This window comes from Centrocercus urophasianus, unplaced genomic scaffold (assembly GCF_019232065.1).
Source record: "Centrocercus urophasianus isolate 14NV4802_14NV808 unplaced genomic scaffold, USGS_Curo_1.0 seq_18, whole genome shotgun sequence".
Lineage (NCBI taxonomy): Eukaryota > Metazoa > Chordata > Aves > Galliformes > Phasianidae > Centrocercus > Centrocercus urophasianus.
This window is the reverse complement of record NW_024884733.1, coordinates 16,136,509-16,161,576: the sequence shown is the minus strand read 5'-3', so window position 1 is coordinate 16,161,576 and position 25,068 is coordinate 16,136,509. Positions and strand designations below refer to the sequence as shown.

The 25,068-nt window shown below is 39.0% G+C and overlaps 1 protein-coding gene across 15 annotated transcripts in view; it reads right to left on the bottom strand.

Moving 5' to 3' along the window:
• The window catches only part of TTLL7 (tubulin tyrosine ligase like 7), a 75,286-nt gene that overhangs the window by 48,323 nt on the left and 1,895 nt on the right, over nt 1-25,068 (bottom strand). For 6 of the 15 annotated variants that reach the window (XR_006168866.1, XR_006168867.1, XM_042819186.1 and 3 more), the window contains exons 2-3: nt 18,907-19,031; nt 13,047-13,176 (exon numbers count right to left, since the gene is read on the bottom strand). The exons of 1 other annotated variant lie outside the window; for it this stretch is intronic. The gene's annotated coding sequence lies outside the window, so the exon portion shown is untranslated. Of the gene's footprint in view, nt 1-2,048; nt 2,172-10,598; nt 10,714-13,046; nt 15,849-18,906; nt 21,406-25,068 lie in introns of those variants that run through there. 8 more of the 15 variants (XM_042819194.1, XM_042819197.1, XM_042819192.1 and 5 more) reach the window with 6 other exon arrangements.

Here is a 25,068-nt window from a genome sequence, read left to right as displayed (position 1 = left end):
TCTAGATTACATAAAAGCATTTTTGAACAAACCATTCTTTCATTTCCCAAGTTATTTGTTCCACGGTGCTTCCACATGACCTCTGCCTTTCATGATCCTTCACTTTCAGTCCTGATGCAGTATGGAAATGAAAAGGTTATTTTTCTAACACTAAATAGTATCTCTCACGTCATCAAGCCCTTTTTTCCCCAAAGAGCAAGCATCCCAGAAAACGGTTGACTTAATCAGATCAAAATAGAGACCGGGGGAATATCAAATTCAAACTTAAAATAAAACAGTGCAACTTGAGAATCTATTCCAAAGAGCACTCAAAATCAGTGAGATTCTCCAAGGAAATGAGGATCCCATCAGTAACTATTAAACTGATACCGTGTACTCAAATAAAAAAAGGCTAGTTTGCATATGTACATTTAAAATAGATGTAGTTTAATAGATTTAAGCATTAAGAATGATAGAATAATTTACTATAGAATAATTTACTAACAAATCACTCCATGTTTGGTAACCAGTTTGAAAAGTCATGAGGCCTTGCACGTACCTAGCTTTACACATATAAACTGAAATCTTGACCTCAGAGCTCAAGCTGTGGTATCTATGACAATAGCTCTCAAAGACAACAGACATTTCTCAAGTTTCTCACTGTTCTACCTTTTTTTTCCTGTATTTACTGAGGTGATGCTCTACAAAAATTGGATTGCCAGTTTTATTTGAATTAACTGAACTCCCTGTGTAAAGATAAGTAATTATCAACAGTTGAATATTTTAATATAGATTTTGAAACTCTCAGACTGCTTTCATCTGAGTCTATTAGTGCAATTTACTCAGTGTTGTCAAAAGTGTCTGGAAATGCACAGTAGCTCAGAAGAAATCCCCAAAGCTCCTGACATAAGAAGCCTTCACCCTGCAATGGAGGTGCACTCCAGATGCAATTACACCACTTGGCAGATGACCACAGATACGGAAGGGCAAAGCACAGTGCTCCCCTTCTTATTCCCCAGTTACACAGAAAATAGAAATAACAAAAATTTCACAGAAACATGAAAAGACGTAAGGGAAAGCAGACTGCTGAGCATATACCGAGCAAATATCAGAGTCTGGTATTTTCAGTGTGACCTAAATAAGATTTTTTGCTCCCTTAGATCTGTGTTCATCATAGTAGTGAAGGGTTTTCCTACTTATTACATGCTTGCTTCAAGTTGGTGCTGTTGGCTTAGTAGGAAATTGGCCTCAAGTTCAGGGACATACAGCATTTCTACAGACCTGTGTGTTTCAAGAGCCACACCTTAGCCCCACACAAAGTCTGTCCCATAGCATCTCCCATTTTCCAGGCCCACAGATCATCAAGCTATTTCAGCCCACCTGAAGACAATCTGCAATCATCACACATGGCCCACAAATACTCTGACGAACTGTCACAAAAGAATGTTTAGCAACAAGGAGGATACTCCATAGCAGCTTGAAATATAAATTAGTAGACATTTGCCTGCAATTTCAGCACCTAATGCGAAAATGCTAAACAAAAATCAAGACTTGAATATGTTACCAAGTGCACTCACAAGAGACATCTATTCAAAGCTCTCTCTGGTCATGAAAGTACAAGAAAGTTGCTCTTACACAATCACTAACTTGTTTACCATATTGTATCATCACTTCCTACTATTGTTCAATTTGCTCAGCTTCACTGGGAGTACCAAGGTGCCTGTATGGGGACTGCTGGTTGATCTCCTGTATTGTAATGAACATGATATGTTTTGGCCAACAACCTCACTAAGATAACTGCAAACAGCACTCAGTGGTAGTATTTTATTAGTGGTAGTATATTAGTGGTAGTAATACTTTTCAAACAGCTGATAAACAGGTGAGAAACTCCAGAATCTACAAAGCACTAAGTAAAAACAAACTCCTCCCCACAGCTTAGTATTTGGGCCTTAATGTGGTACATCATTTAAAATACAATGTTTAAAAATATTTTTACGAATGAAAAAAGGAGAAATTCAGCAGTTGGGAAAGGATGCAGATCCACAGGAGCCTCTTTAACAGCAACTGACCTGATTTATAAAAACTGCTTTAAAGGCAGAATTGGTTACAAATCCCAGGTTATTATCTACTTTAATTCAATGTAGGGGATACAAATAGAATTTCTGTCTTCATCAATAACGAGATGCAACTCCAGTATCCTATTATAGGAATGTTTTATATCTGTATTGTTTACCTACAGAGGAATACAGAAAGCAGTCAGAAAGTCTAGAAGAATAACATGCCTTAAATTTTGTACATAAAGTGAACACTTGGAATGACCAAAACAAACAAGAAAAACAATGTACACCACATTTCCCACACACCAGCTTTAGTTTTTGCCAAAAGCCAATAATAATTAGACCACAAAATTTATTGACCAAAAAGTAGTTCTCCAGGATATTCAGAATAATATACCTTCTGAATCATAACCTCTACCTTACTGTAAGTACTAAACAGTTTATTTATCAAAACCACGGTTGTATTGGCAATGGTATTGTAGGTTTTATTGTAATTTAAAATATCTACAAAATCTGATGAGGTAAGTAACTGAAGCACACATATTTCCCTTCATAACTGGAATCACAGCAGTAGCACAGATCCAAGATTAGAAGAATGTCACAGTTAGCCCTGTCCTCATCCATCTTTGTCAGCTCCTAAAAAGAAACACTTAAAAGCAATTGGTTCTGGAGTGTTTTTTTGAGCAGCAAAAAGCCATTGTGTATTGGTTAAGAGCTACACTCAAGAAATGCACTGAAATAACAGTCCTCAGTCAGAGACTAGAGCCATAGGGTATTTAATTTACTTCCAAGGTTCAACTTGATTTTTCATTGCTTTAATCTTAAATTTGAAAGCTACAGTCCTAGTGAAGCAGAAGGGCATAAATTTAAAAGGCAAATACATGCTGGCTGCAAAGTTAGCTGGCTTCCAAATATTCAAAAGAAAGAATAGTAGTCATTTATTATGCTGTAATAAACTTCCCCAATGAATATAAGCACGGTTGAAAGGTGCTCCAGTTTTTTATTTAGCATACTATCTTAGGCTGAAAATTACAATGTTTATTCTTCTGTGCCTGTGACAATATTTGTCTCAAGTCCAGTGTGTAAATGCAAATACGCTACAGGATATTGCCCAATAAAGTAAGCGTAGGTATTTCTATTGAATGCTGTTGGCTTAAAATCACAGTGTTCCAATTCCATAACAGCCCTGAAAGCACAGTTCAGGTATATAATTAAAGCACAGGTCACCCATTGTCACCCATGGAATGGCTTGGGTTGGAAGAGACCTTAAAGACCATTCAGTTCCAACCCCCTACCATGGGCAGGGTTGCCACCCACCAGATCAGGCGGCCCAGGGCCCCATCCAGCCTGGTCTTGAGTACCTCCAGAGATGTGGCATCCACAACTCCTCCAGGCAGGTTGTTCCAGTGCCTCACCACTCTCTGAGTAAAGGATTTCTTTCTCGCATACAGATATACTGGAAAAAATTTATAGATGTGTAGGAAAAGCTTCATGCTGCTCTCCAGAAAAAAAAAATTGCTTAGCTAATAGATAAAATTTCACTATATTCAGAAGATGCTCATGGTTTCTCTCTTTGTTGTAAGGAAAGACAATCTGCAGGTATGAGATGAGGAACCGAGAAAGGAAAAAAAGAAGAAACAGCACCTGAGATGAACAAGAATTGAACTCAAACCAAAATATGTACAAAAAACATACACTACCTTCAGTTTGAATGCTTTTGTCACTTCACATAGCCTGCAATAGAAAGCAGTAGCGGAGAAAAAAAAAAATGGTAGCAGCATGTGGCAGTATGATATAACAAATTCTTCTGCACACAGATTACTGATAAGGGCAACAACAAATATACATAAAATGAATTTGACAAAAAAGATTACATCCTGCAAAATAAAGCCATACCAGGACCTCCCACTGAAACAGAAACTCATTTAAAATAATTCTACAGCAGAAGTAGCAAAATGTAACCACTTACCCGTTAGTTTCTCATCACTGAGGCTGTCTAACAGAGCTGTGGAAATAGATTTTTCTATCAATAATTGACCGGTGATGCAGTTTTAGGCAGTGCTTATACACCAGGGAAAAACTTGCTGCAGTAGCAGCACCTTCTCATTTAGCCTCATCCTAGTGCTTTTGGCATGCTTTTTGGCATGTCTTTCTTAACCCTTTTTAGTTAATGTTTCACTGTTTCGAGAGAAAAGAGAAAGGCTGATACATGCTCTAAGAAAAGAATGCAATATTTTTCCACCTCACCTAGTGTGTGACAAGAGCTTCGGGAAGCAAGTCAGTAGGATTTAGTCATAACAATAAGCTAAAGTGAAGTTAAATCTAAAAACAGAAAGTGACTCAGTGATCGGGAAGGAGTTATACCAAAGACATAGCAAGGAACTATAACAAGAACAATGACTTCCCCAAATGTAGAATTAAGAGGTCAAGACCGCAGTAACACAAAGCAGAGAAGCATGCTAAGATATGTAGCCCATATGCTATAAGAAAAACGGTTACAGTTCTTTTCCTGCTTCATACTGACAGATTTCTAAAGTTACCAAAAGAATAACTGACAATTTTCCTAATGCTGGGATTACCCACGTTGGCAGTATACTTAACAAGCCTTCAGCTTTCACAGAGGACTTTTCAAGGAAGAAAATCCTGAGCTCTTTGTGCCAAGCAGTAACACAGACAATTTGGAAACGATACCATTTCTCCATGTGACATAGTATTTGAGCCAGTTTTAAGGCATTCAAGTCCCTTATCACAGACTGCAGGACCAGACAAGGCCAACGTATTGCCATGTCTGTTCCACAGAGTTGAAGATCTGCGAAGAGTCAGATTCTAGTGTGACTGAGAGGAATATTTGCATAAAGAGCTTGTAGTCCTGGTTCTTTTGCCATCTTTTAATGTCATGCATGCAGAATGAAGCTGGAAACAGCTTCCATGCAGTTTATGAACTCTAAAAGTAGATATTCTCTCTTGCACGTTCAAGTGATACAGAAAATCAAACAAATATGCATATTTTCACCACAGAAACAAAGAAATAAGGCTCTGAAAATTCAATGGCTCTATCACAATTTTTTGCTATTGTCCCCAGTTCAAAAGAAATGTGGTTCTCTCCTTCACATGAGGTAAAAACACTGCAATGAAGTCCCATAGGTGACATTGCAACAACATTTACTTCTTAAATATGAAGACACAATGGTGGATTTATCTGTGTAACTGCTGAACCCTACAGCATAGATGCTTGAGCTAGTTGCTCTGGGCTGCCTTCACAGTCAATCTACGGACAGCCATTGCTGGCAGCTGCCAGTTCTGGACTGGAGCTGTGTAAACACTGGTGAGATGAATCCCATCCAAGCTCTCAGTTTGAAAACATTTCTCTCCTTAGGGGGGGAAAATAATTGAGGGAAGGAGAAGAATTAAGGCCTCTACTTGTGCCATGATTGAACAGGTATATCTTCCAAAATCTAAGTGCTAAACTCAGTGGCTTAAGACCTGGGCTGGGCTGCTGCAGATCCCCTAGATCCATGAGCAGAGACATGGCAGGTGTGCCAGGGGTAACACCGAGTGCCAGAAAGGCACAATTTCCTCTTTGGGAATTTTTCCTAAAGTCCTTTCACACTTAAGACTTCTTCACTTCCTGTGGTTGCACATATGGTCATGATGCCCAGTTTCTTACATCTAACTGATAAGGACAGCCTGCCTCAATGGCACTGAGGATCTCACACGTTCCAATAGCTGCAACAGCATTACGTATGTGCGACCCATGACTGACTGGAATTTGAATCCTCTTTATCAACGAAACTAAATGGCATGCTGGCTATCTGCGTCAGATGTTCCCAAAGACCTTCTCAAGAGAATATTCTTTTTTTATTTTTTTCACAAATTTTACTCCATTTTCTCAGAAACGTCCAAAACATGCTTTCTATATGTTTTTGCATCCATAAGTGCTGTTTCAGAAAGAAAGGCTGCACCATTCTTTCATTTTCCTCTTCAGACATAGAGGAAACAGTGGAAAGTTATGCAGAGGGAGGTTAAGTGACTGGTTGGAGTCATTAACAGTTGAGAGATTATGCAGTTATCCAAAATTTCAAATCTAACTCTGTATTTTAATTTTTCTATTTCTTTGCCTACAAGATGTAGATACAGAGCATCCCCAAGACGCTTTAATAAAGTCCTTGCAACAGCCCCAAAATAGCAGCGATTCCTGTCTCTTCATCCAGTAACACTTTTACTTACTGAATATATCTTCTCCACTCCTAGAAATATTCTTTCCAGCATGTGCTTCCATTTTTGAAAATGGTACAAAATGTACTAAACTAAGTCGTGTTCTCATACAACCCTTTTTGATTTTTTTTATTCAACTTAATGCACAATTGTTAATGCTTCCTAATATTTCATAATCTCTTGAAGACTTCAGGATGACAAAAAATGAGAAGTTACAATAACATTATATCCCTCAAAAAAGCCACGCAAAATAAAATGTTGTTTAGAAGGGTGTTGGTTTTTTTTTTTTTCCTGGATGAAAAAAAATAGCACATTTTTAAGAACTCTTCAATCAATAATTAATATCATGCATTTTAGAACATACCTCCTCAGCCCAAAAAAGATTCAAAGGATGAAGCAACAGAAATTTCACATTCAGTCAGCACACGATAACTACACATAACAATCAAAGAAAATGCACAGATTTATATCACATAGCTCTGCTATATATTCTTTTTAAGAAAAGACCATTCTAGGCAGGTAATACAGATAAATTTTCCCAACTAATTTCAGAATCTTCTGCTCTGCCAGTCCACTCTTTTTTGTGCTCATAACTAATATCTACATCTTTGCTTCTTGACCTGCACAAATGCAGTATGAAGCATCTGATTCCATTTCCTCCTGCCACACTCCAGTGCTTTCACTGCACCCTATAGGAATATTACCATGCTGGTTTTCATGTGCTAAAAATAAAACAAACACATGTCAACCCAAGGACAAAGTTGGAAGGAAACATACTTTAATGTAACTAAAGAAGAATATATTTAGCATTTTGCTACTAAGCAAGGATGAAAATAAACATGTCAACACATAGCTGCATCTAACTGTGAAGCCCACACCCCACTCAGTTCTTCCTGCACCATTTATTATAGACAAAAGGTGGATTCAGTTTTTCTTTCTTCTTAAAAGCAGCTGTTAGTGCTGCTGAACCAGGAAGAGATTTTTGAATTGCAGCATGAAGCACTACGTCTGGCATCCATTTTTCTATCAATTAACAGTACTGTAACCATCCAAAGTGCATTTGAGCAGTGATGTGTATCGGGATTCTTTTTGGAATCCTTCCAAAACAAAGCACAGGCATAAATGAGAATTGCCATGCCACTAACTCCACAGAAAAAAAAGTGGGAAAAAAATAGTCCTAAGTAAGAAAGGAGTTCTCTTTCGTATTTCTTTCAATGTTATTGTTCATTTGGGCTCACCATAAAACAGTACTGTTTCTATGTTCCCAGAGATGAATGCTCATCAAAAAAACGTGGACGTATTCTTAAATATTACCTCTGAAGTAAAGCTGTTTTTAAAAGGTATACCTATGTTTTTAATGGTCTAAACTATTTGAACTTATACCTTCAGAATGTGAAAAGTTGCAGCTATAAACACACATCTTGGGGATCCTGCATCCAGATTAAAACTGAGACTGAAAGAAAGTACCACTATGCCTGCTTTATTTAGTCCTTCAAAACTCAAAACCAAAAAGTTGCTCTATTATGCCTCAGCTTGTTTCCTGTTGTAAGGAATTTAAGGCAAGAGCAAAAGCATTATAAATCAGTATCAATTAATGTGGTAGTTGGCATACTGCTTTTCAATCTGTGCATGAACAAAAGGCAATTTAGACTCTTTTGCAAGCAATAACTTAAGGGATAAGCGAAAAGCAAAGACTTTAGCCCCTTCAGAATCTGTTCCTGCAAATACCACCAGAGATATGAGTATTTGGTAGAAGGCAGCACAGATCCTCCTGGTCTGAAAGAACTTCCAGCTCTAAGAAGGGTAACTACTGTGAAACAGGAAAATTTACTCAAATATCCAACCAATACAGAGGTTGACCACTTCGGCATGTCTGTGTTTTTGTCCCACATCCACTCTCAGTTACAGATTTCTCTTATCCACCACTGTAGTCAAGATCAAAGATTCAGTTCCAATTTTCAAATACATTAATATTTTAAATATTAATGCTAAAAAGGTTCAAATAATCTTTAAAGGAAAGCCTGCAAAAGGAATAGTTGCAAAATTCCCCACTCTGGCAGGGCTTTAAGTGAGCATTAATGGAGCTGTAAAGAGCTTCTTCCTGCTAAATAAGGTGCAGTTTAAATTATGCTGCTGGAAGTCAAACAGTCCCAATTGACTTCCTTGGTATGTAGAAAATAAAAGGGAAGATCAAGCTAGATATATTGAAGCTCACGGGAAAATAATTGAAAAAGAAGACCTAATATCCTCTGAAGATACAATGTGGTACCTACCTATAAACAGTCAAAGTTCAGAAAATCCATTGCATCTTTCCAAACACAAGGAACTGCCACCAGCTGCATTTTTCTTCAGGGACTGATACAAAACCTATCAATATAATTCAGTGTCTTTATAGATTTAAATTTTTTTAATTAATAATGTGTTCTTAATTTATATTAATACATACACCTGAAAGTGTCTACTAATACAAATTATTACATGGGGAAAAAAAGAAAAACATTGAACATTAGAAAATATGGAAATACAAGAAATTACTCATTTGCCATATGTATCCTATAGACATTTCTAAACAGATAATAAATATCCACAGATGGAGATTTAAATCAAGATAATGGAGATTTCAGTATTTTGATGCTGACAGTTCAAAGCAGGGTCCTTCCACAGACACATTAGTCTGCCATGTTTCATCTTCATAAAGATATTTATGGCTTTCATGGTAAACACAGAGTATTACAAAGATCTTAGGAAAAAATCCTGGTTATACAAAAGACTGCAGGATGGTTTAGCACCTCACTGCTCATCGACCACTCTGTTTCCCAGTTCTTCAGGCTTGATCTATGCTGCCAGTGTGACACCATTCACTTTGAAAGAGTGAGAACAAATCATCACTTGGTCACAAACCTGAGCCTCAGATGACGGAGATGCTTCTGGGCTCACTGGAATGATGGCCACGTAAGTGCTGACAGCCCCATCTCCCAGCCTCCTTAGCATTCCCAAAGTGATGGGCAAATCTCTATGGAAGCATGTATCCCAACTATCAGAATTATTAAATGGGGGTGTTTTTCTAAAAAAGAATTCCCATCTCCCACATGATGTAATTTTCTGAAATATTGTAACAGTTGCCTTCAGAGAATCTGGCTTCAAATGCAGTTCCCTATGCTGTCATAGTGAGTTTATTCGCCCTCTAGGAAAAGCCCCCTCGCACTCTTACAGTTTCTACCTAACTTTTGTTTAAGAAACCATTGATATATCCAGTTCTATGATCTCCTATTTCTATGAAAAAAGACACCTCAGTACTTCAACCAATGGCAAAGCTTTCTACTGAAGCCAAGGGACTCAGACATAACTTCACAGAATGCAGGGCACAACCAATGCTCACACAGAACAGCGCTGTTCATATTCCAGCTGTAAAAAAGAAAATTTTATTTCTCTCAGTACTATTAAGAAGAGTAACAACATCCAGGTACGTAAATCAGCTAAGGTTTTAAAGCAGAAAAGAATACCGTATCAGGGTTTTCTTGCTCGGCTGGTTTGGGTTTTTAAGTAATAATGAAGCAATATGTTCTACTTTGAGTACTCAAGCTGCAAAACACCATAAGCCACAACTGCGGTCAGAGCAGAGGCCTCTTAATGGTTTCACATAGTCCAGCAACACACCCCCATCCCTTTGCAGAGCAATCATCAAGCACGCTCCTCTGTGCGTGCATTTATACCTCATTTCAACAGCAGAAACTGACATAAATCCGACAGACAATGGCTTTCGGCTAAAAGCAAAAGCACGGGAGGACGTTTGAAGTTCATCTCCCGAGATTTAACACGGTCTACATTTTAGGCTTTGCCGGGTACCACTGTCAGCAGATTTTGGCACCGTTTTGACCTCCTCTGGCTCCAAAGCGGCCCAGCCACACACCCGAGATAAATGACGCTGCACGCGAACTCCGAGCGAGAAAACCGAACGCCTGTAAGTGGGAAGCGCCTGCTCGCTCCCTACGCTCCGGGTGCTCCGCCGGGACACGGGGATGCCGGGCAGTACGGCCGGGCCAGCCCAATCCGGGGCTCCCTGCGGCCGCGCACCGAGGAGCCAGCGCTCCCCTTCCTGCCCAGCAGACCCCCGGGCCGCCCTTCCCCACTACCCCCCTCCTTCAACTCCTCCTCCTCCTCCTCCTCCTCCCTCGCAGGCGGCGGTGCTGAATCACGACAGGCAGCCGCTCCGCTGCCTTCCCCCGGGGACGGCGGCGCGGACCGCGAGTTGGGGGGGGGGGCGAGAGCAGGAGGGGGGCGGGGGTTCAACGGCCGCCGCTGCCGGGAGGAGACGCGAGCGACCGTCCCAAGCTGCCCCACCATTACCTGTCGGGCAGGAGAACGGAGCCCGGCGGTCCCCGCGGATGCGGTGCGGAGCTAGCGGCGCCTCACTAGCCTTGCAGCGGAGCCCTCCCGGGACACAGCATCCACCCCGGCACCCGGAGAGCTGGGCACTAGCAGGAGGAGGAGCGGCAGGGTACGGCCGGGAGAAACCATTCCCCGCGAGGGGGCAGCGCCTAGAGCGGCCGGGCGGGGCGAGGAGGAGCTGCCCTCCGCACGCAGGTACGTGCGGGATGGACGCCGAGGCGCGGCGAGGTGCCTGCAGCGGGGCGGCGCAGGGCCGGATCAGCCCGCAGAGCGCCGCCCCCCAGCCCACCCCCCTGCCGCTCGCATTGGGAGCGGCCCGCGCTCTGCCCGGGCAGCGAGCCGGACGGAGCAACGGCGTTCCAGAAGGTGGAATGCTCTGGGCCCTACACTGCTGCAACCCGGGCAGCTGCGCTGATTTCCAGCAGTTGTCAGATATCTATATTTTTTCTTCTCCTTCCCACTTGGCCTGATAACCCATGTGTGTAGAATGGCAGTAGGCCGCGCCAAAAGTCAGTCATTTTCTACAACGTTGTGCATCCTAGCATAAGACTCACAACCTAGGGAGATAAATGCTTCATTAATAGTAAATAAAATGGAGGGGCACTATCATACCAGCATTTTGAAGAATATTGTCCTTAGCATTCAGCAACAAAGAAAGCTGATAATAAGTAGAAATTTGCTAAAAAGATGCAAAGCAAATAAAATTGGTTAAAAATATAATTGAGTTTTCAGCTTTATATTTTGCCTCCTAACCCTGCAAAGTAAGCTGATATGTGAACAGGAGCAGACAGTGTGCTTCTTGTAGACACTGGGCTGTACAGAGAGAAGACCCCACCACAAACCCTTCAGAGTACACTGGGGAGATGTGACACCTTACCTCTGCAGTGTGGATGTGCAGCTTGTACAGCTGCAGCAACACTCATCACAGATAGTCTTTTTAGTTGGGTTTAATTATAGTTTGTATTGTGGCTTTAATAATACACAGAAACAAACAGGTACCATTTCAGTCCACAGATTGAAATCCACATAGTTCTTTGTGGTGGTTGGTGTTTGTAGGATTGGGCTTACATTTTACTGAAAGAAATCTCATGCAGAAGCAGAGGCAATGCAACCCCTGTCTGCCTCCATGTAAGCATTCTTAGTTTTTCTCACAGCCATTACAGGCTGCTTGTAGGAAAGGTTTAGTTCTCTTTCCATTTGAGCTGTTTGGGACATTGCCATGGGCTGCAGATGAAGCAATTTGAAATCCTTGCATTGTATGTAACCTCCAGGTCAGAGCTTGCTTCGGGCTTACATCAGGTCTCATCTTTGTTTCAGCTGTATACTCTCATTTTGTACCCTCCAGGTCTCTCTGCCCCAGAGTCAATACCCTTTTGCTAAGTTATGTAATCAGAGGACTGCATGACAGGAAGCTGCACTCAGCTGTAGATTATAACTTCTGGGCAAACCTGGAGCCTTTCAGTATTACTATTGCCCCCAGAAGGCAGCTCCAGCCACCTAACTTCCAAGGTGTGGCTCTTACTTCTGATTCCCAGGAAGGCTTGTGCAGATAGATGCTACTCTCAGCTGAGAAATCACCACCTATGGCACAACTTCTCAGCAAATACCAGAGTCTGACCACACAAATGTTTTTTCTCATCTCCAGATTCTCTTCCAGAATGGGCTTTCAGTTGTTTCACCAGAAGCAGATGACATTCCCTTTTTAAAAATGTGAACTACATTCTGAATCAGAGTATGTAGTGCTCCCCAACTCCTAGCTGAAATGTTAGAGCTAGCAGAATTTCATAGGCAATTCCAATGGGGTATGAAATACTCATGTACTTGATCAAGAACATTAAACAGAGTTGTAGCTTAAATACTGAGCTAGTTCAAATATTGAACATTGATGCCCTTTAGATAACACATGTCAGTATAATTATTGCAAATAGAACTAGCAGTAAGAAATACCTTTTAGGGCATGGAGAACGTCTTACAAATTTCAGAAATGAAGAAATAGCCAAAACATACAAACAAACCAATTAGATTAGAATGAATGTGTGGACACAGAAATCTGCATATTTCTATGAATATTTTTCCCACACTCATTCCATGTGGGGACACTGCATACTCTTACAACCTCAGTGTTACAGCAGAAGAATGACAGAAGCAGTCAGATCAACCCTATCTTTTACAGAAAATCTATTGAGCACAATTCCCATTTCATTTTCCTAGTTACCAGTAGTGTCCTCACTGGATCATCATGGGCACTGTAATGCTTAATATACATAATCCATGTCAAAGTTGGAAAATGTAAATTCTTCATATTAAAAAGGAGATAATTACTTCAAAGGCCACCAGTATTTGAACAGTTCCAAAATACACTTTGAAATGAAAACATTTCTCCTGTCCACTCAACCATTAACTTACAGAGGTGCAGTAGGATGCAATGGGATGTAGTCTGCTATGGTCTGGAAAACTTGGAGTTGCATTTCACTTCTGCAGATGAAACAGGTATCTTCATGCAGTTAGTGCTGGGGAATGCCAGGGAGCTGGAATTCTAAACAATTTGAGATAACAATCAAAGTTCAAAAGCTTTGAAACAGATCCAGCATGTAGATGAAAGATAAGTTTAGCAATTCCAAGTGTTTTCTTCTGTTTGCACAACATTTATCTTTGAATATATTTAATTTTGCTTTCCTGAACAGGTGGATTTCCAGCTTGCTATAAAACTATGTCCAAACAATCTGCACTGTCAAAAACTAACAGTTTCCTCGAGTCTGACTCCAAAAAGCACTGCCAATCAAGAAAAAAGGTTCAGCTCAAGTCCTCATTCTACACATTGTATTCCCTCAGGACTCTGACTACAGGACTTTTCAACACATACATGTTTGCTTTTGAAAAACACCTCCCATTTCTTCTATGACAAATCACCTGCTCAGTGCGATAGCAAAATCCATCCAACAATCTCCCAGTGGTACCAACATCTACTAACAGGATACGGTGTTCCTGATGCTCCCAGCCTGTCACGGCTTCTCATCTCCTTTCGCTCTGATTTTCAGACCACTGTCTGGGATCATCTCCTAAAAATCAATTCTTAGCAAGATGGCTTTTTTTTTTTCCCCAACCACACATCTCCACACATGCCATAGGTCTGATTGTGTTCATTGCTGCTATAAACATCTTTTATAAGACAAATCAATGCAAATTTACAAGCTGTAGCAATACAATATTGACACAGCCTTTCATACAATAACTTTTTTATAGTCCTCACCACTCCAAACACATAATGGTGAAATTCAGTACTGATGTAAGCAGATCCAAAACTTAATGGGGCCGTGTCAGTTCAGGCACTTTTTTGAATGGCTTTGAGACAAGAGCACTTGTTTATTTTAACTACACAAAATATAATTTCAGAGTATCTTTATCTGATTAGTAATCAAAGCTTGGAGGTACTTGTTCAAGCAATCTTGTCAAGTTCCAATTTGTTGTCTGTGCTGCTTAAGAGAAAGGGAGACCTAGAACTTTCACATTTTGGAAGGACTTTTGTTATGCTGAGCAGCCATCAAACTAGTAACAAAATATGTCCACTGTATGGGTGTTATAAGAAAAAATGAGGAATATTGAAAGAAAATGCAAAATTTCTATCTGCTTATCAACTAAGTCAATGTGGCCATCAAGGAGAAAGTTTTCATGAAATCCATTAATTGTTTTTACCAAAGGCTGCCTATGCTATTGCTGGCCTGCATACCAAAGTGTGTGTGTGTTTTGTCCTTCACAGCTGATAGATCATCACTTAAGCAGTATTGTCAGGAATTGCAAGGAAGAAAAATTGGCATGCTCCATAGATTAGTTGTCATAGACTATCTTACAAAACACATAACATACACTTAGAGTAGTAATTTATAACCTTGTTGTATTTCTTAGCAATTTAAAAATCAAAGCATTTTTCTTCATAAAATTTTTTTCTCCAGTTTGCATTCTGCAGAGCATTGCTCCAGTAGCTAACTAGCAAATTTGTTCCTGAATTCATAGGTTCAGGTGCAAGTTTTCACATAAACTAAGGAATATTAAAAGGAATCCCTTGCCACAGAAATACACTGTTTTTTTACAAGAAAAAAAAAAAAAAGAGGACTATGGAAGAGGTAATATTTACCCAAATGTAGTAAAAGCATAGTCAGTATTAATCTGAAAGTTGGATCTCATTACTCTATTAATATGCAATGCATTAGCATGCTGATGTGTTAAATATCTACTGCCTGCTCACTGATGGAACACAAGTGAAGAGATGCCAGTGAAGAGCCAGCCTCACTGTATCCAAAGCAAGGTAAGCATTGTAGTAGCAATGGTAACAGGAGGACAGTTGGATTAGATGATCTTGTAGGTACCTTCCAACCTTGCGATTCTACAAACGTCATAGAGGGTCCTGCTTATGGGGAAATGTATAGCCCGATGGAGAAGATGCATGGAATTCTTCACAACTACTTTTCATAGCAAAGAAACAAGACTGCTATAACTACACATAATCATGATTTTTTGTTTTGCTTCAGACAGTGGAATGTATTAACTTTGAATACAACAAGTAATGTTAATTTAGTTTAGATTTCTTAATAATTTCATGAGAAAATATCCTACAGCATCAGAAAGCCAATTTGTCCAAGAAGTAACATAGTCCCTATTGCTAAGTGGTTATGGCTTACTTTAATTATGGTAGAAACAGAGCCCATTCAAAAATCAGGATCTCCTGATCTCCATTCGAACGTTCAAATATTGATGGAATCACTTTGTCCAGACAAGAGGTCTGCGAATTCTCCTACTCAGACTCATTTTAAAGTGACTTGTGAGCTCTGCACACAGCCCCCCCACAGAGAAGGATACGTATTGCCAAGAATGTAACAAAAGCACAGGTTCTGTCAGCATAAACCCTGCTTTTTCTCTCAAAAAAAAAAAAAAAAACAAAACACACCCACAACCCGTAATACCTTCTGTACTCTTCCCTGTCTTCCCTGTCTTAGAAGTAGTATATGTTTTCCTGTTGAACGAAGCAACTTCCACAAGTTCCCTCCTGTCGTTACTTTACCTGTTCTGCCTTCTCTGCAGGTACATACTCCAGCACTTGCTGCTGCTTTGTTCTCTCTGCTTGCCATTTTCAAAACCTCTTCTGCACTATTTTAGCCTTTCACCACAGTTACTACATTCTCCTCTCCTCAGCAGGGTTAAGATGCCCCTCACAAGAGGTTCTGCTGCCCTCCCAATGCTTTCCCTCCCTCTCTCTTTTGCACCCAAAAACTCCCAGCTGCCAGTTGTTTGCCACTCTCAAACACCACTGAAACTTCCAGAAGCTTTGACTTTCTTGCTCTGGGACCTAGGGATGAAAAATATGTTAAAGGATCACTATCCAAAGCATTTAGCCCTCCCACTCTCAAACAGGTAGCAGACAAAAGAAATATCCTCCTCTATTCTTCTGTAAAGAAAGTATTTTGAAGGAAAGAACAAAGTAATCTACAATTTCTTAGTAATGATAAATGCAGGAATAAATTACTTATCCAGGAGGACCATTGCTAATGTGTCTTCTATGCCCATTCAGATCCTGCCCTATGCCAGACTCGAACAAACGTATACAGCTAATTACACTCTTTTCTTAGCATTTAATCTGTGCAATCTTGTGGAAGCACATAAGCAAAGTGTTTTCTTCAAGGTAGCTAAAGTATTAACAGCTTTAAAAATAGAACAACAACTCAGACCCAGTATCACTGATGGCAAAACCTCAAGTGTGAAGCAGGACTTTATTTCAGACTTTACAACAATATCTTCCTCCTCAGCAAAGGTTTTATGACCTTTGCCGCTGAGTATGTGTGCTCAGATTAGAAATCTTAACTGTGGTTTGCCTGTTCAGTAATGCCCAGCTAAGACTCCAGCTGATTCACAATGCCCATGTCCTTACATCAAACTCTATTAGTGAAAATGAGATCTGATGTCCCAGGTATTTGACTGCAGCAAGATATGATAACCATCAACAAAGTGTGCTTCTGAACTGCGCTAGCTTTGTGAGTTGGTCGTAAGTTTGCAGTACAAAGGAAAAGAGTAAGTAAATAGAATGGGAAGGGAGAGATGATAAAAGGAAGCCAAAAAGGATACAAAAGAAATAAAGGCAGTGTGAGTACAAAGGTGTATTTGTTTAAATCATAGAATAATTTTTATTCCACTAAAAAATAAAATAGCCAGAAAGTAAGAATTACAGAGGAGAGAGATCAGAGGACAAAATAAGCTGCTGTCTCAAGTGATCTACACATAAAATTGCATCACTATCAAATTAAAGTGTTGCACATGGCCATAACACAACTAAGTGCAAACATAATCCCTAAGAGGGTCAGATATTTGTATGGCTATATGTTTGCTAGTAGAGACCTTGATTGGAGGTCATTGGAGAGGAATTACAACACTGTGAAACAAAACAAATGCTTGAAAGTAATATTTATATGTAGACATTTATCAGTTCATATATTATTTGGTAGTAGATCTGCCCTTTGCACGAAATGGAATGAATGGAGATCTCTCATGAGAATGTGATGACTAACATGGTAATACCTAGTACCAATTAGAAAGCCTTGTATTTCACATGGATAAGATCTCTTAAGATGTATTTTAAAAGCTTCACTAGAAGTAGTATACTTATTTCAACTATTATTAGAAAATTAGCCCAATATTTCAGATATCCAACTGAATATAAGATCCATCTGGGAAAAAATGCAGACAGCATTTAAAGATCTCAGATAAAAAGAAATTGCTTGAAAACATTTAACTTCTCACTTGATGAATTGGTGATGCAGTATTAGAAATGCCCAACATTCATTAATATCAGAGCGTGTTCTGCAAATGGCATCTCAGATTCTATAGCTGAGATGAAAAAGATTATATATCAGTAGTTTCATTATAAATACTAGGAATAGCCACTTCTTTACATTGCTGAAGATTAGTACATTCTTCTTAGCTAGTACCATATTTCTCCTATCTTTAGCAGACAAATAAAAGACAAAAATAGAACTGCAAAAAATTAGATAGTTTGTTTCTTGGTTTCCTTTCTTCAGAAGCAAAGTAGTTTTTGCTATTTATCACATGATTTTTTTCCATATACCTGCATCTGTAAATACAATGCTATAGTTTCCTTTTGTTATTTGTTGTTATAATGAAAGGCTACTGGTAAAACATTCCTTCAGAGGTTTAGCTTTGTCTTGCAAGTATGAGAAAAAGGCACTGTGGATGCACAAGGTTAAAGAACATCTACTGTAATTTTCTGAGACCAGAATTGCTCCCCATTTATGGCACAAAGACTCTGAGAAGAAATCATAGCACTTAAAGGCTTAAACTCTGAAAAATACCAGAAGCTACTAATAAAAGAGACTCCAACGTACATCTGGAAGCACTGCAATTTAAAAGAAAGACCACTAGAAGATTTTCCTTCTTAAAATAAAAAGTACTGATGTATTTCACATATTTAAAAGTTGTCAGCAATCCACATAAAGTGAGATGGTTGTGAAACTGTTGTATTACATTCTAAATAAAATGAAACTTATGGAAGTCAAATGTTTTCAGTATGAAAGTTTAGAAGTATTCTGTACTTTATACAGCTGGGAAGACAAATTTTAGCTAGAATGCTTTTGTATTTTACAAGGTGTTACAATGAAGTATGTTCTTAGGATAAGAACAACCAGAACATTTATATTTAATAAAACTGATTTCAGAAGGCTTCTGGTTTGCAACCGAATGAAGAGGAAACGAGAAAAAAAACAAAGTCCTCAAAGAAGTAGACCCCAACAAGAATCTGGATATTGCTCTACCACCTTAGATATCATCAGGAACTCAAAACATATAAACATGTTAGATGCAGAAAAGAAGATAGAGCTTGAAGCCATAACGATACAGATAACAATACAAACAAAACAGACAAAAGTAGAACGTTAAGCAAAAATTTGTATTAGCTTAACAGGCATTACAAGCATAAGGAATTTGAGCCACAAGCAAACTGTGCCAAGCTGTTACAACTAAAAAGATTAATGCAGTAGAAAAGAAATAGAACAGCAAAGGGACTAGTACAGATAAGACAATACTTCAAAGACAAAGTAAGAGTACTCATCTGTCTCCAAAAATTGAGGCTCACAGAAAAGGCTCCCCAAAGGAGAAATTTCCAGCCAGAGATCTTTCCAGAGTAGCAGTCAGCCCTTAAATGGTGTCTAAGAGAAGTGCAACCAGACTCCACCCCCTTCTTGTCACACAGTTGAATTGCCTTCACCTGTGCTCCCAGGGCTGACCAGGTCATTTCCCAGATGCTCAATCAGTGGTTCAGACCGTGACTCGTTGCCATACAGATGCTAACACCTCTGGCTGAGATGGCTGTTCTCACATGGAGGAAGAAATCTTGCAGAAACAATAACAGTATAGTTTAACCATGAGAGCAAATGGAATATATTTTGCGTTCAATTAAACATACGTAAAAAAACTGTATTATTTCCAGAGGCTAAAAGAAAACCAACTTGTTTTCAAAACCAAAAACATGTAAGTAAAGGCAGTTGAGTAAAATTCAGTTTGCATTTCCCCAGAAAATAGATTGTGTTTCTTTAAAACAAAAACAAAAAACACACAAAAAACATGCATCTAGATACGAATAGTAAGCCAGGAAAAATATCCTCATCTGTTTTTCTATTTTTAGGTAACACTACCAAAGGTATTACAGCTGAAGAGCTGACTATGCATTTAAAAACTTTTTAGTGAGACTTTTTTTACCCGTTGCAGTGATATGTAACTGGGAGGCACAGTTTACAGGACGTGTATTTGATGAGAATACAGTGAAGCCCCGACTTAGATCTACTACTACTACTGATACATCTGACATGGTCCAGTACCAGACCTGGTGGTTGGTGGCCCCGCCTGTGACAAGGAGGTTGGAACTTGATGATGATCCTTGGGGTCCTCCATAGAACCATTCCATGATTCTATGATTCCATTTGTAGTAGAAATACCAAGTCATGGCTTGAAACAGCAATTGGTGGGAAGGCAGGGCTAATCCAGGGGAGCTCAGATGCATGCAAAGCACCTGAGCAACAGGAAGGGGTGGATCCTGGCTCCACCCCCTTTCCAGACCTCACTTAAGGGTTGGAAGTGGAAGCAAGGCTATTTTTCCCTGGAGATCTCTGTCAACTTGAGGGCTTCTAAAGGTAAGCAGCTCTTTTTTCCTTCATTGCTATAGCTACTTGTATTTGGGCTTGTTCTCATTTGTAGCTGAAGACTTTGTTAGCCTGCTATTGTTGTAGTACTTTCCATCCTATTAGAGTATTACGCTAGGATTCTGTAACTGATATTCTCTGTTCTTCAGGATCTTTGAAACAGTTATCAGCCAGGAGCAACTACAATCCAATATGGTTATACGATGCAAATTAAGGCTAATGGTGCTAATACTTTGAAACTAGGCTAATATTTGCTGAGCAAATATTTGTGTTATATAAAATACACTTTTGGAAAAGCAATTTAAGTAAACAGTTCAAATGCTGAAAAAGAGGTAGAAAGGATGAATAACTCACATGCTGTGTTTAAAAATAGCTTTTTATACTTCCGGCTGAATGAATTAAAACTATCAGACTTTTGACATAATGCTTAATGAAAAATGAATTTTCTGTCCCCAGTAGAAATACCACTGATATTTCATGCAGATTTTAAGTATAAACCATGGTGTGAATATCTCTGAGATTAATTAAACTCTTATAATAATGTGGACAATGATTTGCTTTATAAATGCAAGGAATTCTTAGTAATTTTCAGCTTACTTATGTAAGCAGTTGCATTAGAAATTGTATCTTGAAGTAAGGAGGATCCTTTTAGAGAAATTTATCTCCAGGATAATCACTAATAATATAAGACAATACATAATAACTTGTTTTGGGCTGTTCTTGTTATCAGGAACTTTTCAGTAGAGTACAGCTTAAACAAATCTTGCTTTCCATTCTATTAATACCGCCATGTTCACTGAATGTATTCAACTTTTTCCTTTTCTATGTAAGCACTGGAAGAGTAAGTCAATAGATGTAGCTCATGTCGAATAATTAAATTGCTTAATTTTATATGAGCTTTTGATATATTAAAGGCACGTTATGATTGATCTTACAGTTTCCCTCATTCCATAATTCTAAAATAGATTCACTTACCCATTTGGTATCTCAATAGTATTCATATTATTTTTCCCTTATGCTCTAATTGCCCATGCGCAATGCATTTTTCCCTCCTGTTATCCACACAGTATTGTAAGAACAGCTCTTAAAAAATGAAAACTATGCTTATAAACTATGATATATACTCTGTATGGTGATATTGTGAAGTTATCTAAATGTATTTCTTCAGATAGCAGTCAAACCACAAACTCTTTATGTAAACTCCCTTAGGGTTCAAGTGGCCTTCACTAAGCCTATTTCACTTCCATAGCAGACTAAATTCAATTGAATTAATGTCATTTTTAATTCTGAAGTAAAACATACAGAGGCATTTTATATAGCTTCATCTACTTAAATTTAATTGGTGTAATTAACTGGAGATCTCTGTAAAATTTCCTTTTTTTTAGGTATTTTTAAATGACCATTATTTTTGTTTTAATTTTATCCCACAGAAAGTGAAGCGACCTCAATATACAGAATAAACATCAGCATACTACTGATCATACTTAAGTTACAGTAAGTATACAACTAATGAAGTCTCAAATACATAGAAAATGTTTTAACATAGTTAATCAGCTATGCATTTGAATAGCTTTGGCTACACAAGTGCTATTTCTAGTCAAATTCTTGTGTCAAGTCTGGAGCCACATCAGACATCTATACAATCAATTTTCATTTAAGTTTCAGTCTTTCTATAATTTATGTACAGCAAGCCAAATCTTGCTAATTTACTAACAGTGCAAAAACAAAATGTGCAATTACTTGTATATTGTCTCTAGCTTTTAGTACATAAGCAAGTGCTTAGAAGTGCAGTGTATCAAGACAATACAAAGTATCATGCTTCTCTTGGCTAGGAAATCTATCGTGGGGGCAACAAAATTTTTTTGAATGCCTGTGTAGAAACGTGAAGGACTTCTCTCAATGTGGATAAGAAAACATGTGAACTTGATGGCAGCAGGGTATGCAAAAGAACTGAGTCAATTACAGAGGCCAATCAGTAAGAAGTTTCCTTAACTGTTGCTAGTAATTCACTCTGAATCATAAAATGGCAGCAGTGTCTTCTACAAAGAAAGAAGGATCTGTGGAACAATAATAAGCAACTGAAAAGGTGCTTGACTGATAGGGAGAGACTATGCCCCTTCTCCCAAATGATTCTATGAGATAAAGGACAAAACCAGAGAAGCTGGACTTAACAGCTCAGTAAGTCCACAGTTTGTCTCTGTTTTAAAAAAAGAAAAAAAAAAAAAGCCTTCTCTGTGGGACATCAATCACCAGCACCTCCTACAAATGAATACACAGCTACTATCCATTGGATAAAAGGCAAATACGATCTTGTCAAGGTGCAAAAGTGTAACTCCAATGTATCTGTTTTTTTTTTTTAAATTCTGTTTAAAATACTAGGGTAAATCACTGCCTTGGAACTTGAGAGATTCCTGAGAGGTCTGTGGTGAAGTATGTGTAGCTAAAAATCAGTATGGAAAACATACAAACACTTTGCTTCTGCATGTAAACATTTTCTTTGACCAGGGGGCTGTTTTGGGGTTCTTGGCATTAGGCATTTCCTTTCAGTGTAACGTTGTCTGTTGGTGTAACTGTCCTGCTTCTTCCTTTCAGTATGCCTCTTCACAGTGAATGAACTTCAGTTAAAAAGCCCTCCCTCCTTGAACTAAAATATCTTTCATAATCACAACAGCTGCAGGCAGACAGCATGCTGCTTTCCCGAGGCTCTGGATTCCTTCTGGACTCACAGTCCAGGTGTGTTGAGGTGCACTTCTCAGGACCTCTGACAGCAAGCTGTTGGCTGAGTTGCTATGGTTTCATTGTGAATTCAGGTGCTGGCAACTTCAGATATCGTAGAAACTCAGTGTGAGATCTTTGTTCTGTTTCTCTCTGTGAGGACAGGTCCTCAAACAGGAATGAATTGGGCAACAGTGGATTTGGTCTCAGACAAAAATGTATGTTGTCACTCTCTGTATAACTATGGCATGGAAAAGGGGAATTGCTGTACTTCAGCTTCCATCCTTTCCCTTGTCATATCTATATGACATAATTGATATTTACTTGGCACATCTGAAATTGTGCTGCAGTTTCTGGGTCAGGAGCTGTAAAACTTGGAAAGTAGCTTTTATGCTCACTGAGATACACGTGCTTCTTGACACTTGAGCAACCTGCTAGAAAAACATCCCATACAGGGTTAGCTGGCAGCAGGAAATGTGCCAGCAGTCTGGAACAATCTGAAAGGACAGCAGAGTGAAATGCCAAATATATCACCTTGTTTAGGAGTAGAGGAGGAGGTGGCTGGCAATGGTACTCTGATGCAGAAATGTGGGATCTGGGGAGCAGCAGGCAAAAGTGGGAGTTAACAGGCACTGGTGCAATCCAGAGGCTGTACAGAGGAACAACTAAGGAAGGTATGCGCTCAGAGTCTGAGCAGGGTAACAGCTCAGTACCAGGTATTTTTACTGATCATCTGTATCAGTACGGATGGACAAAGCTAAGAGTCTCTATGTGCCAGCCCCTTGCAATGCAGGCACACTTGCATGCATTTGAAGAAAACTAAGATATGTCACAATCTATATTTAGTGATTGCTTCAAACTTATATTGGACATAACTGCTGTATTTGCTGCAGAAATGCTGCTGTCTCCTCTGGAAATTGGTGTGATAACTGAGTGAAACAATATGTGGCTGCAGCAGTAATTACTGTATGAACAAGTGATTTCCATTAAAAGCATATGAGAGAGCCTTCAGACTACTAGAATTGTATCTTCTCTGTCCTGAAATGACCCTCTCATTTTTAGTTCTGCTCTATGTGGAGTGCAATACACAAGTTTCATCAGGGAACATACATCTCCTACAGAGCTTTGGTAACAGAGGGGGAAAAAAAAAATTGGTCTTGCTAGAATATTCATAATCAATAGTACCCAATGAATGTGTAGAAACACAGATTAAAACCCAGTGTGAGTCACTGAACCTCCTTCATTAAATGTGTATAGTGCTAAAAGTGCTGAGCTGAATCTCTTAGAGTATAGCAATTTTCTAAATCTTACACAGATTAGTGAAAAAAATTTGAATTACCATTTAACATACAAACAGAACATTTTTCATATTTGCTTAACTTGATTGTTTAATAAGCTGCATTGAAAGAAACAAAACAAATGTTACTTTTGTGAGAGCAGTGACATGAGTCACTTCTGCAGCAAAGGATTAGTTAAGGAAGGCAGACAGTTAAGGCTGAGGGCTGGAATTAGATGTGATGCTCTGGATTCTAGTTATATATGCAATAGATATAATACAGTACAACACAGGTTCTGCGCTTAATTAATGAGTGTTAACCTGTTACAATAGCATAAGCTGAATATGTAGTGTGAATAAGAATGTGAATGTTCAGCTCTGAGTCCTCATAACTGTTAACTTCAATTAGACACTTAATACTGTGATTGTGGAAGTGGTTCATCTGATGTTTTGCATCACTGTTGACTTATGCAATATATATTACGTTTCAGATTATAAGATTGTTTGTGTACAAACATTTATGCAAATGCATAAGCACAGGGCAAATAAGCACAGAACATGTTCTTATTTGAGAACTAGCCTAATACATTGCAGCACACGTATACACATTGTGTGCACATACAGGATTTTGCTGGAATGCACGCAGTGACCAGCAGGCCCTAGTCCAGCAATTCCCAAAGGGCAGCACTGGCCAATTGGACCTTGGTGGATCCTTACATACAGAGCCTATGCAGCATAATATGCCGGTGACAAACAAGGGATAAACTCTAATGCCAATAATATGCTACGGGTGCTGCAGCAGATCTCATTTGTTAGCGATGCAGCTGCTGTCTTCTCAAGGATATCAAAGTGCCTGTCAGCACCTGGATGAAAATCAGCTGACTTCAGATTTCATCTGACCAAAATGAAAATGATGGTGGCTGGAGTGGGGAAAATAACTTAAGAGCAGAGTAACATCTTCACCTGTCTGGGACAGTATCTTAGGATGTTTATCTCAGTGTTACAGTGCTTCATGGTTTTTTATCTTTTTTTTTTTTTTTTTTTTTTTCCTGTTGTCAGAGTGATCATGATGGTCAGTGGGAAATGTAATCTTTTCTTTCCTCAAGCTTAACTACTTCTGGTGAAGAAGAACTGGGGGACTAGCTACAGTGAAGTGCAACAGTATTCCTCAGTAAGTTTGTCCTCCACTGGTTGGCAGGTTGCTTCTACACATTTACATCTTGCTTCTGACCTTCAAACC